Source organism: Orcinus orca, chromosome 3 (assembly GCF_937001465.1).
Source record: "Orcinus orca chromosome 3, mOrcOrc1.1, whole genome shotgun sequence".
Taxonomy (NCBI): Eukaryota; Metazoa; Chordata; class Mammalia; order Artiodactyla; family Delphinidae; genus Orcinus; species Orcinus orca.
Window position 1 is genome coordinate 37,884,353 of NC_064561.1, and position 13,273 is coordinate 37,897,625.

General features: G+C 44.2%; 1 long non-coding RNA gene across 3 annotated transcripts in view; it reads right to left on the bottom strand.

Annotated features, from left to right (window-relative positions):
• The window catches only part of LOC117202205 (uncharacterized), a 166,256-nt gene that overhangs the window by 97,109 nt on the left and 55,874 nt on the right, over window positions 1-13,273 (bottom strand). For all 3 annotated transcript variants that reach the window (XR_007476746.1, XR_007476745.1, XR_007476747.1), the window contains one exon: window positions 992-1,576. This is a non-coding gene — a long non-coding RNA (uncharacterized LOC117202205). The remainder of the gene's footprint in view (window positions 1-991; window positions 1,577-13,273) is intronic.

Below are 13,273 nucleotides of genomic sequence, written 5' to 3' on the forward strand. Positions count from 1 at the left end.
CAGTCTTCACAACTGTATGACGTTAACGATCATCAAGCCCATTTTAGATGGGCAAACTGAAGTGCTAAGAAGCGCCATGAGCTGCCCAAGTTTACACAGCTAGCAGGCTGCAGACAAACCCTCATCTGTGGTGCCAAAGCCAGTGCTGTTCAGCACTTAAAAGTGCAAGTGGCATCTTATTACAGGACTGTGAACTACAGAAGTGTGTGCATTCAGAGAAATAAAGACACAGCCCCTTTCCTCAGGTGTATGCAGTCTGGTAGGCAAACAAGGCTTATTCTCAGAGTAGCTCAAACTAAATTACAAATGACTGAGGTCAAATCCAAACGTGAGAATAGGTTTTCACACAGGCAGGGGAGAGAGGACAAGATCACAGGAAGAGGAGGATATGAAACAGCCAAGCTGAGGACCTAAAATCACCCTTCTCCCTGCCCAGGACAGGCCCAGTAGGCTACATTTTTTTTTTTTTTTTTTTTTTTGCGGTACGTGGGCCTCTCCCTGCTGCGGCCTCTCCCGTTGCGGAGCACAGGCTCCGGACGCGCAGGCTCAGCGGCCATGGCTCACGGGCTCAGCCGCTCTGCGGCATGTGGTATCTTCCCGGACCGGGGCACGAACCCGTGTCCCCTGCAACGGCAGGCGGACTCTCAACCACTGCGCCACCAGGGTTTATTTTTTTTTAATGCTCGTAAGTTTCTGACTCCAACTCCAATGTGCGGCGGGTTCTTTCCCACACCAAGCAATTCTCCAGCACCAACTGGGTGCCCTACAATTCAACTCACTTCTGATATTACAGAGGTAGCATCAGATCCCAAGGATAAGGGCTCAGCCCCACAAGGCTGCCCCCTGCACCCGCCACCCCTGCTTCAGACGCCAGTCAAAAGCCCAGGTTTTCTGACGGACCAGCGATAATTGGAGGTCCCAAAAAACCCCTGCTTAGGTTCGATTAATTTGCTAGGGTGGCTCATAGAACTCAAAGAAACATTTTACTTACCAGATTGCCAGTTTATTATGAAAGGCGATAACTCAGGAACGACCAGCAGGAAGAGATTCATAGGACAAGGTGTGGGGAAAGAGCACGGAGCTTCCATGCCCTCTCCAGGTGCAACACTCTCCCGGCTCCTCCATGTTCCCCAACGCGGAAGTTCTCTGAACTCAGTCCTTCCGGGCTTTTTTGGCCGCTTCATGACGTAGGCACGACTGATTAAATCATTGGCCATTGGCGATTGAACTCATTCGCCATCCCCTCTCCCCTGCCCCGAGGTCGGGGGTGGAACTGAAACTTATAATCACAGGATGGGCTCTCCTGGCAACCAGCCTCCATCCTCAGGTGTGGTTCAGAAGTTACCATCAACACAACAAAAGACGCCTTTAAACGCTCTCATCACAGAAAATTCCAAGGGAAATTTCCAATTTCGCAGGTCTGTGCCAGAAGTGGGGACAAAGGCCAAGTACACATTTATTATAAATCACAATACGACAACTGGGCGTTCCATGGGATTAGGAACCGTGTCTTCCTTATTTGCTCCATACCCCCAGCAGCCAGCACCGACATTTTGTTGGGAGAATGGAAGCGTACCTGAAAGAAGAAAAAGAAAATATACAAAATTAAATAAGCAAAAGAAAAGAAATCTCAGCCCTAAATCTAACCATCCTCTTCTGAAGGAGAAAAAAAAAAAAAAAAGGAGAGCAAGCAGAGGAATGCAGAGGAAGTGGAGGGGGAGGGTCTGAGAGACCTGTTGGTTCAGGTGCAAGTGATGTCAACAACTGAAATGACCACCCTGAACGGCTAGCCCTGGATCAGTACTTATGAAACTTGAGTCTGCATGGGGAGCTTGTTAAAATACAGATTGCTGACTCACCCCAGCGTTTCTGATTCAGTAGACCAGGGAAATTTTGCCTTTCTAACTAATTCCCAGGTGATGCTAATGCTGCCAGTTCAGGGTGCAGCCCTCTGAGAGCCAACAGCATTCAACCTCATCGCACATTAAGATCACCTTGCGGAGCTTATAAAAACACCCAGGCGGTACCCCTGACCAAATCCATCATAATCCCTGGGGGTGGAAACAAGTTATGCCTGTTTTTAAAAAGTAGGACCAGGTCATTGCAATGTGCAGCCAAACCAGAGAGGAAGTAATATAGGCGCATGTGTGAGCTTGAAGTTCATACACCATAAAAATAACAGCTGGGCTTCCCTGGTGGCTCAGTGGTTGAGAGTCCGCCTGCCGATGCAGGGGACACGGGTTCGTGCCCCGGTCCGGGAAGATCCCACATGCCGCGGAGCGGCTGGGCCCGTGAGCCATGGCCACTGAGCCTGCGCGTCCGGAGCCTGTGCTCCGCAACGGGAGAGGCCACAGCAGTGAGAGGCCCGCGTACCACAAAAGAAAAACAAAAAAAAAACAGCTAATAACAGCTAATATTCACTTACCATGAGACAGTCACTCTGCTGAGTACATTACTGCACGACCTCTTTTAATCCACACAGGAACCTTCAAGTAAGGACTATTATTCCCATTTTACCAATAAGGAGAGTCAGAGAAATTAAGTAATTTGTCTAGGCCACAAAATGGTAAGTGAAAAGCTAAGAATCCAGTTCAGGGTTTTGTCTGTGCCAAGACTCCTAACCCCTAGGGGTCTTTAGGCCCATCCCCAAGCCACTTAGTGCTCTGGTCCCTGCCTTAAATCTTCAGTATTTGGTTGCATCCAGATGACAACAATCTGCGCTGTAATAACTGGAATCCTCTTCATATTTGGGATTAGATAGAAAGAGATCTGTATTCATAGATACATACATGAAAAAAACAAATGCAAATCACAGAATGGTTGTGTTACTGAATTCAATACTACTTAAAAATCCAGTCACTGTCCTGCTCATATGGCTTATAACCACTTCCAAGTAAAGTTCAACCTCCACATACGGCATTCAAGGCCCTTCATGATAGAACCCCTGCCTCGGACTCTCCAGCCCCGCACCCCTCCTCCTCTATTCTCAACAGCCTCTTTTCAGTTCCCCAAATCTAACCATGCCACCATGCCTTTATCCTTGCTCTTCTCTCTCTTTCCTTTCTCTTCATCTGCCTGGAGAACTTCTACCCATCCTCTAAAACTCAGGTCACCTGTCACTTCCTACCCATAATCCTCTCGCGTGCCTCTTCTCTGAGCGATCAAAGCAGCATGTGTATCACATTTTATTCTAGGGTTACTGTGTATCATTCTCTACCCCCTTAATCTGTTTGCTGAATTTCCAAAGGGACCTTTTTAAGAGAATCCTGGCTCTGCTCTGAGAATGTGACTTTCCCCGAAGATCCCTCGAGTAAGAACTATACTCTCTCCCACCCACGAGGCTTGGAGATGGAGCGTTTGTCCTCTCTTCCAGACCATTGTCCTTCCTTCCTCTGTAAAATCCCTGCAGCTCTGAATCTCATGTTATCAGATGACACCACTACCCACCCCTCCTTGTTACCGTCCTGCTCCCAGCATCACCCCTTTTATTCCTTGAATATTTAGCTCCTGGCTCACTGTCCCTCTCTCCAATACAAATCTGTCTTAATTACTGGTGATTCCAATATCTACATTGTTGACCCTTCCAATACCCTGTTCACTCGATTTCTTGATTTTCTCACCTCTGATGAGCTTGGTCTCGATCCCACTTCACCCATCACCCCCATGGTCTCACCCCAGATACTAAACCATGTCACTACCAATCACTAAAACCCCTCCAAAATTTCACTTTCAAGTATCCCACCCTCCAAGTGAGGACACAGCATGGGGGAGGGGGAGGGACAGTGAACAGAGGCTCAGATTCCCCAACCCACCGTTATCCTTGTTCCCTCCTGCCCAGTCCCCTGGCCTCCTCTTACTTTGTCAGACTCACTTGGCTAAACCACATATTTCTCAGTTAAAACCAAGTCTCTGCCTGCTCTGCCCCTGTACCCTGAGAGCTGAAAGCGGCTAGAGAAAGGGGCTGACTGGTCACTGTCAAGTCGTGACCTTGAACCTCAAGCGGGTCCTGTTGCTAGCCCATTCACTCTTCCACTCTCCCAGACAATTCCTGCTTTTGCCTCTCTTTACAAACCTCGAGTCCCCGTCCCCATTTTCAGCACTTGACCTTGCTTCTCTAAATCATTTGAAAATAAAGGCAATCAGATAGGAACTTCCACCAGCTCCCACCTCACTTCACTCTGCGGCACCTGCACCCACGTTCTCTCCGCCTCACTATGGCTACGGGGGAGGACTCCAGAGACCTTCCCCTCTGGCCATGCAGGGATTCCAGACGCTGCAGCACCACTGAACCAATTCTCTACCCTCTTTGTGCCACATTCCCTAGCTCCCCTAGATGGGAAGATCCCACCGAGACAGAAAATAAACTGTGGTTGGAGGGTGTGGATCGCTTCTCTTTTGAACTGGAAATTTACATTATTCTTTTGTGCTTTGTACCCAAGTAGAGGATAAGGCCCTTGATATGCGATTATTTCTACAAACAAAAGGCTAGGCGTCTCTGAATTGTTACTCCAGTGAATGCCTATTTATCTGGCTTCTACTTATTTCAAGTACAGTGACCCAGAGAAGACAAATAAAATAGGATTTGAAGTTCTTAATGTGCTGTGTATTTGCTTGGATTTACAAAGACCAATTATTCAATTCAATCAGTAAAAATAAAATCTTATTCAGTCTTTTCCCTGTAATCATTGGAGGATCTCAAAAGTGAATAGCGTATGGGAGCGAGAAGCATGTGTGTGCGTGGGGATGGGTGGGAATGCCACTTTTGGTCAACTTTTTTGAAAAGTCTTCACTTTTCCCAGACAATTTTTTTTTAATATTTATTTATTTTATTTTATTTTTTGGCTGCATCGGGTCTTAGTTGTGGCACACGGGATCTTCATTGAGGCACGTGGGATCTTTCGTTGCGGCGCACAGGCTTCTCTCTAGTTGAGGCGTGTGAACTCAGTAGTTGTTGCATGCGGGCTTAGTTGCCCCACAGCATGTGGGATCTTAGTTGCCCAACCAGGGATTGAACCTGTGTCCCCTGCATTAGAAGGCAGATTCTTAACCACTGGACCTCCAGGGAAGTCCCGAAAATTTTTGAAAAAGAGTACTCTAGGATTTTTCTCTCCTCCCTTTCCAGCCCAAACTATTGACAATTAAAATTCCCACTTTCCATATTACGTTAGTTAAGGCCATAGGAAAGAATCTTCTAAGGGTATTTGTGTTTTAATTTACATTGAGCACTTACCATCTGCCTTGGCATCATGCAAGTGCTTTGTGTCTGTTATTTAAATCTTTATGCTTCGTAGGATAGGTAGTATTTTATCATCATCCCCATTTACAGATTTGGAAACTGAGGCTTAGATAAATTCAGAGATCAGCCCAAGGTCTGTAGCTACTAAGTGGGGGAGCTGAGAATCAAACCTAGGCAGTATGACTCCTAAATGTGTATACAGGGATGTCCCAAGGCTTTCTATTTTCCTCTCAGAGTTTCACTCCTTTATCTGCTATAATCCATTGGTTATTTAAAAGGAAAATAGGATGAATGGAGTCAAGTCTCACTGAGAAGATATAAGATGAGTTAGGTCATACAGAATGGACTGACTTCCTCAGGGAGAGAATTAGCAGAGGCAAAATGCAAATTCTGCTGGTGGAGAGGCTGCATTTTAAATCCTTATCTACCACACTGGCAAGGACAGGGTGACCCCAGTCTCTAAGTGGCTGAGGGAGGTAGTCTAAGGTGGTGACTTCTGGAATGAAAACTGCCAAGGTTTAAAGCCAGGCTCTTCTTACCTTGTGATCTTGGGCAAGTTAATTAACCTCTCTGACCCTCAGGTTCTTTCTAGGTAAATGGAGATGACAGTAATAGTAGTTACTTCCCAATCAAGTTGGTTCCAAGTGTTCACCAAAGAAACACCATTAAATTTTGAATGCAGCATGACAGACTGAATATACAATGGCCAAACCATATGTAAAAATAGATCTCTAACCTACTGTCTGCAACCAGCCCTAGAAACCGACCCATTATCTAGGGAGCTCAGGAAGCCAGCCTACTTATTATTTATAAGTCAGACTTGTACAAAGTCAGACCACCATCTCTAGAAAAAATTCCATAAAGCCAAACTCCTATAACTACCAGCCCAAAACAGGCAGGACTTGATTAATAACTGGCAGCTTCCAACTTAGGACCAACCAGAGAAAGCCAAATATGCAGCCTTCACCAGTCACATAAGATGTCCTACCTCTTATTGGCCCACCTACAACTTCCCCACAATAACAGCCTGACATACCTGAAATCTTCCTTTTTCTCCACTATGAAGTTTTCCAATTCCTCTGCCTGCTTTTGAGTCTCGGCCAAAACACAAGTGATGGTGGCTGGCTCCTTTGTTACAGCAAGCTCTGTACAAATAGCCTTTGCCTGTTCTCACTGGGTTGGTCTTTATTTCCACAAGCGTTAACTGGACTCATTCAGGTTAGAAATGATGGAGACTTAGATCAAGGTGATAACAGTGAAGATAGTAAAAAGTGATTATATTCAGGAAATATTTTAAGGGGAGAACCTTCAGGGACTTCTCTGGTGGTGCAGTGGTTAAGAATCCGCCTGCCAATGCGGGGGACACGGGTTCGAGCCCTGGTCCGGGAAGATCCCACATGCCGCGGAGCAACTAAGCCCGTGTGTCACAACTACTGAGCCCACGTGCCACAACTACTGAAGCCTGCACGCCTAGAGCCCGTGCTCCGCAACAAGAGAACTCACCATAGTGAGAAGCCCACGCACCGCAATGAAGAGTAGCCCCCGCTCGCCACAACTAAAGAAAGCCCGTGCACAGCAACAAAGACCCAGTGCAGCCAAATGTAAACTTTAAAAATTAAAAATAAAGAAATAAGTGTAGAACCTTCAAAATATAAGCAGGGAGGGAGAGTGAGAACCAAGTCCTAGCTTGAACAACTAGGTAGGCAATGGTGCCACGTAGCAAGTCAGGGAAGGCTAGAGTACATACATTCGCAAACAGGAGAAAAAAATGCCTAGTGTTCACCTACTCTCTGCATACACAGTAATGTAAATAGCTCCAAAAATCTTCTCTGTCTCAGAGACCACCTCTGCCAGCACAACCTGTGGACAGAAAATTGTTTCCTTGGATAGAGGTGCCTCCAGGGTGTTAGTTCATGAGTATCCACCAGCTCCCACTGCCCACTTGCACTCCCATTTACTTCCTCCCCAGATCAAAAAAAAAATCGTTGCAATCCGCTAACTGATACATGAAATTCCACCCTTGGAACTGCTTTCAACCACAAGTCAAAAGTTAATAAAACAGTATAATCTCAATGTTTTGAAGTATGTGTATATCCAGAAGCAAGTATAGCAAAATGTTAGCCACATTTGTTATCTCCAGATACTGGTATTCTAGGTGATTTAAATTTTCTTCTTAATACATTTCTGTATTTCCTAAGCCTTTCATAATGAACAAGACCTTTTCTTATTAAAAAAAACAATAATAAAGTTCTTAAAAATGAGATCTCTGTAAACCAATTATACTTCAATATTAAGAAATGAGACCTCTGGGATAGTTAACAAATTAAAAGCTATCAGTCATTTATGCCTTGGTATGAATGAATAGTTTGTTTATCACCCATTCTGTTGGGGTGTGTAGAGGATATGAGAACTGAGGTGGGAGCTGTCAAAGGCACAAGGAGGAATGTGTTACCCAAACATTTCACAACATGGCCAAAGACAGCCCTGCCTCTGCAGGTATGTGAGAGAGAGTAGACACAGAGGTCAGCTCAGAGGCAGGAGCTGAGAAATACAAATATATGTGGTATTTCCAAACACTGTTTCAGTGGGGTCATTGACAGCCTAAGAAGAAGGAACACCCTAGTTTTTAACTAAATAACAGAGGTGTTTGAAATGCAAACAGAGGTAAATTCAGAAATAGGCACTCCCAGGCTCCCCTGGTGGCACAGTGGTTAAGAATCCGCCTGCCAATGCAGGGGCACATGGGTTCGAGCCCTGGTCTGGGAAGATCCCACATGCCGCGGAGCAACTAATCCCATGAACCACAACTACTGAGCCCACGTGTCACAACTACTGAAGCCCGCACGCCTAGAGCCCGTGCTCTGCAACAAGAGAAGCCACCGCAATGAGAAGCCCGCGCACCACAACGAAGAGTAGCCCCTGCTTGTCGCAACTAGAGAAAGCCCGCCTGCAGCAACGAAGACCCAACACAGCCAAAAACAATAAATAAATAAATTTATTTAAAAAAAAAAAAAAAAAGAAAGAAGGCTTCCCTGGTGGCGCAGTGGTTGAGAGTCCGCCTGCCGATGCAGGGGACACAGGTTCGTGTCCCGGTCTGGGAAGATCCCACATGCCGCAGAGCGGCTGGGCCCGTGAGCCATGGCCGCTGAGCCTGCGCGTCCGAAGCCTGTGCTCCACAACGGGAGTGGCCACAGCAGTGAGAGGCCCGCGTACTGCAAAAAGAAAAACAAACAAAAAACAACAACAACAAAAAGAAATAGGCACTCCCAAGAGAACCTTGACTGGGGCACATTCAGCCCTGACCAGACCTCATGGCCAAGTCCTGGACTTGGAGAATCACCAAGGTGTGTGGACATATTTTGTCACTGAGGTGAGAAAAGGAAGTAAATTAATTTCAGGCACTGCTCTCCTCTCCCAAAACACCAGAGAAGAGCTGGCATTGCCCAACCCCTACCCCCAAATTCAACAGGCCTTCTGCTCCAAAAACTTTAAATCTTCACTTATTTCCATTCATTCTTGGCAAAACTGACAACTAAATCTGTTTACTATGGCTTCTAGCAAAGAATAGGCCCCTCCTGGGTCCGGGATTTCAAACCCTCAGCAGTTTGGCTGATTGATACTGGGAGGATTGATGGAATGAGACTTTCTCTTTCCTAGGATCACCTCCTCTTGCAGTATGTGCATAGGAGATGTATAGATGGATGGACTCTCACATAATCAAGGACCCAGAACACTCCAAAAGCACATTTTCCTGCTAAACAGTAACAACTGAGGAGTACTTCAGACATTTTTTCATCACATTCCCATACTAAGCCAAACTTACCCAAAACTTGGAAATAAACTACCATAGTAAACGTACCTCCTTTCAGTATCATTGTTTAACAGACTCATCCGAGGATTATTAATTAGGACTTTGTATGATTTTGCCATTCACTACTTGTTTAGAGAACAGACATTGTGAAAATAATGTTAACTTGTAGATTTCTGTCCCAAAGGTTACAATTTCATTGCCCTGTAGAACATTAACCAATTTTGTATCTTTTAGCAAATTCATTTTCACATTCCCTTGACTAACATACTATATAAATGTGTTTCTTAAATTTTTTGGAACCAGCTCTATGTTCTTTGAATAAAATCTTTACATGTTTACTGTCTTTTGTATGAGTCATGTGTCATGGAGAAAAACTTTTTCTCTAACCTCTTACATTTTGTTTTGCGTGCCTGCAAATTAAACTCAGACAGACAGAGTAGCAAGAGAAAAATCAGATTTAATCATGGGAGTTCATAAAAAAGATGTGACCCAAAGGGGCTTATATACCATCTTAATAGGGGAAAGGAAGGGGGAGAAGGGCACTTCTGGGAAACAAATGACTTTTTAGAAAGAGAGGGAAGAAAGGGCACTTAGAATAAATGGGGGACATGATAGTTTTGTAATAATGTCTGTTTTGGTGTGGTGCCAGCTTTACATCTCCAAGAAGACTAGAGAGTTGCTCCCAGGGAGGGGATTTATGACAACTGAGTTCTTTTGAGATGCTCTGCTTTTAGGCAGATAAGGGATTTCAGGATCTCAAATGCCTTCAGCTCAAAATAATTTTTATGTAACAAGGGCATACTCTGGACTTCTTCATCCCTTCACATGTTTTCACTTTTTTGAAATGTATGCCCCATTTCCCAGGACAGCAGAAGAGTCCCACCTTAAAGCCAGTTCTGACACTAAAATTCTTCCCACGTTGCCAAACTAAACAACTGTGTGGCCTTGAACAAGTCACGTTCCCTCTCTGGGCTCAGCTTCCTGAGATATAAATTGGGGCATGTGGAAGAGATGATCTCTACAGTTCCTTCCAGATCTAGGCATCTCTGCTAAAGTTAATTGCTTGGCAAAATGATAAAAACAGGCCACGTTGATCTTCAAGTCCTCTTCCCATTCCCATTCCACCTCATCCTTAATGATGTCACTACACGAGGGAGGCCTTTCCTCCCAGGCAGAAGCCCAGAGTCCTGAATTTTCTCTCTCCCCACCGACACTGATCTATATCCTATGTCCAGTCCACCAGGGAACATTTCCAACAGGGAACCTGCTCAGGTTATAAAATAATCAATAGCAAGGGTAAAAAGCTATTAGGAAATGAAGTTCTCACATATATACACATACTCTCCTCCAAAAGATATCTGTATTGATCTTACAAGAAAGATAAAATTTTTATTCAGGTGAGGGGTGGAATCTCAGGCAATGTGACAGGCAAGTGGGGTAGGCTTGTGAAAGCAGGGGACTCTTAATACCCCCACATCAAATGCTTTTGGAGGGCTGGTTTTGGTCAAAACAGACCAGAACTGTGTCCCAAGCAGCACCAGGCCCCATGCCATACCAGCTGTTATATATTTTGAACATCACCTTTGTTTTTTCGGCTTGGTTTACAGAGTCACGTCTGTCTCCAAGTACGTACAATAGTGACAAAAATCTCTGCATCTGTTGCTAGTCATTCATCTTCAACCCAAAATGTAACATTTGCGCTTGAACACTGCTGTTGATTAAGATGATTAGACTTGATTCTCATTATTCTTCATTAAATAGAAAATAGACACTTAGGTAGTTTTCCTTTCACTTATTAATCTGTCCTAATGTTTCTACACTGAAGATTTCTTCAATGCTAGAATTTAAATAATGAAAACAACTAAATTCAGAGACTCTTAAGGATAAGGAATGAACTCCCATCCTGATTCCTGCAATGAAGCTTGTCTTTTTAACACTCTTTTTCCCTCCTCCCTGGCAATTACAAGACAAGCATCCGTGCCAGAAAAGGCTGGGAGTGTGCATGTTTTTAGAGCAGAGGAGAACCAGCAGGACAGTTGTTCCCACTGCCAATGCAGCAATAACATAGCATGTCTTCACTTGTAGGACAATCATTTGAACATCTTTCTTACAAAAATAACAATGAATCTTCTTCCGGGTTAGCATCAGATCTCAAGGGAATGTCCTGGCCCAGACAAGACAGAGCACATGTGGTCAAAGTTGCATGTAGGACAATGATCCTCGACCCTGGCTACACATTAAAATCACCTGAGGACCTTTTAAAAACTATTCATGCCTGGGCAGCATGAACTCAGACCAATAAAATCAGAACCTCTGGTAGTGAGGCCCAAGGATAGGAATAGAAAACTGATTAGAAAAGGTGATTTTAACAGGCAGTCAGAAATGTGAACCCCTGGGATAGAGAGGTGTTCACTGTAGCTTTGTTTAGAAGGAAAACAATGCAAACAACTTATAGTTTATTGATTGGGTGTGATTAAATTATGATGCATCTACACAATGGGATAATTACCAGTCTTCTTTTTTTTTTAATAAGGCAAATCTATAAGCGTTAGGAAAAACCATTCTCTCCATCAATACTTTGGGTACAATTAAGGCCTATAAGTTTGGGAGAGGCCTATAAAAATGTTAAAGACCTGAAAAAAGAATGTTGATTACAAAATACAAAAATAAAACTGCAAAGTTGCAACGAATGTGTTTGTCTATAAAATATATCATGCCAGCTTCAGCAATTGTTAGGTTTAGTATTCATAAAATTATTACATTTGAAAACAGCTGGTAAGTTCTATTTTTACCTCAAGAATTCCTGAGTATGCATTGTCAGTGGTTCTCAAAATGTGGCCCCCAGAACAGCAAAATCAGCCTTGTCTGAAAACTTGCTAGAAATGAAGACTCCTAGGCCTCACCCCAGACCTACTGAATCAGAAACCCTGGGAATGGAGTTCAATGAATGCTCTGTTTGCACAAGCCCTTCAAGTGACTCTGATACAAGCTTAAATATGAGGACCACTGTGCTAGACGATTACCAAAATAAAAGGATAATAATCTTATAGAATAAAAATTAAAATAACCAATCATAAACTAAATAAGTAGCCAAGTAATTTACAAAGCACAATTTGAAAATCCTTTCAAAAATTTCTGAGAAAATTATATATAGCCTAAAAAAGTCAAATATAAAATTACCATATGATCCAGCAATCCACTCCTAGATATATACCCAAAAGAATCAAAAGCAGGGACTCAGGGCTTCCCTGGTGGCACAGTGGTTGGGAGTCCGCCTGCCGATGCAGGGGACGCGGGTTCGTGCCCTGGTCCAGGGGGATCCCACATACCGCGGAGCGGCTGGGCCGTGAGCCATGGCCACTGGGCCTGCGCGTCCGGAGCCTGTGCTCCGTGTCCGGAGAGGCCACAGCAGTGAGAGGCCTGCTTACCGCAAAAAAAAAAAAGCAGGGACTCAGACAGATATTTGTATATCAATGTTCATAGCAGCATTATTCACAATAGCCAAAAGGTGGAAATACCCAAGTGTCCACAAGAGATGAACTGGTAAACAAAATGTGGTCTATATATACAATGGAATATTATTCAGCCTTAAAAAGGAATGAAATTCTGAATTCATGCTACAACATGGATGAACCTCAAAAACATTACACTAACTGAAGTAAGCCAAACACAAAAGGACAAATATTGTAGGCTTCTACTTATATGAGGTATCTAGAATAGGCAAATTCATAAAGGCAGAAAGTAGAACAAAGGTTACCAGGAGGTGGGGAGAAGGGAGGGAGGAATAGGGACTTTCTGTTTGGGGTGATGAAAAAGCTCTGGAAATAGATAGTGGCATGGTTGCACAACATTGTAAATGTACTTAATGTCCTTGAGTTGTATGCTTAAAAATGGTTAAAATGGTGACTTTTATGTTGTATATATTTTACCACAATAAAAAAAGCAAGCTGGAGAACCAGGAAAGCCAGTGGAGTCATTCAGTCTGAGTCCAAAGGCCTGAGGACCAGGGGAGCCAGGGGTTAAGTCCCAGTCCAAGTCTGAAGGCCTGAGAACCAGGAATGCTGATTTCTGAGGGCAGGAAAAGATGGACGTCTCAGCCAAGCAAAAAGAACAAACTTGCCCTTCCATCCTCTGTTTGTACTCGTCAGGCCCTCAACAGATTGGATGACGCCCACCAGCATTGGGGTGGGGGATGCAGGGGAGGGCATTTTTATTCAGTCTACCAA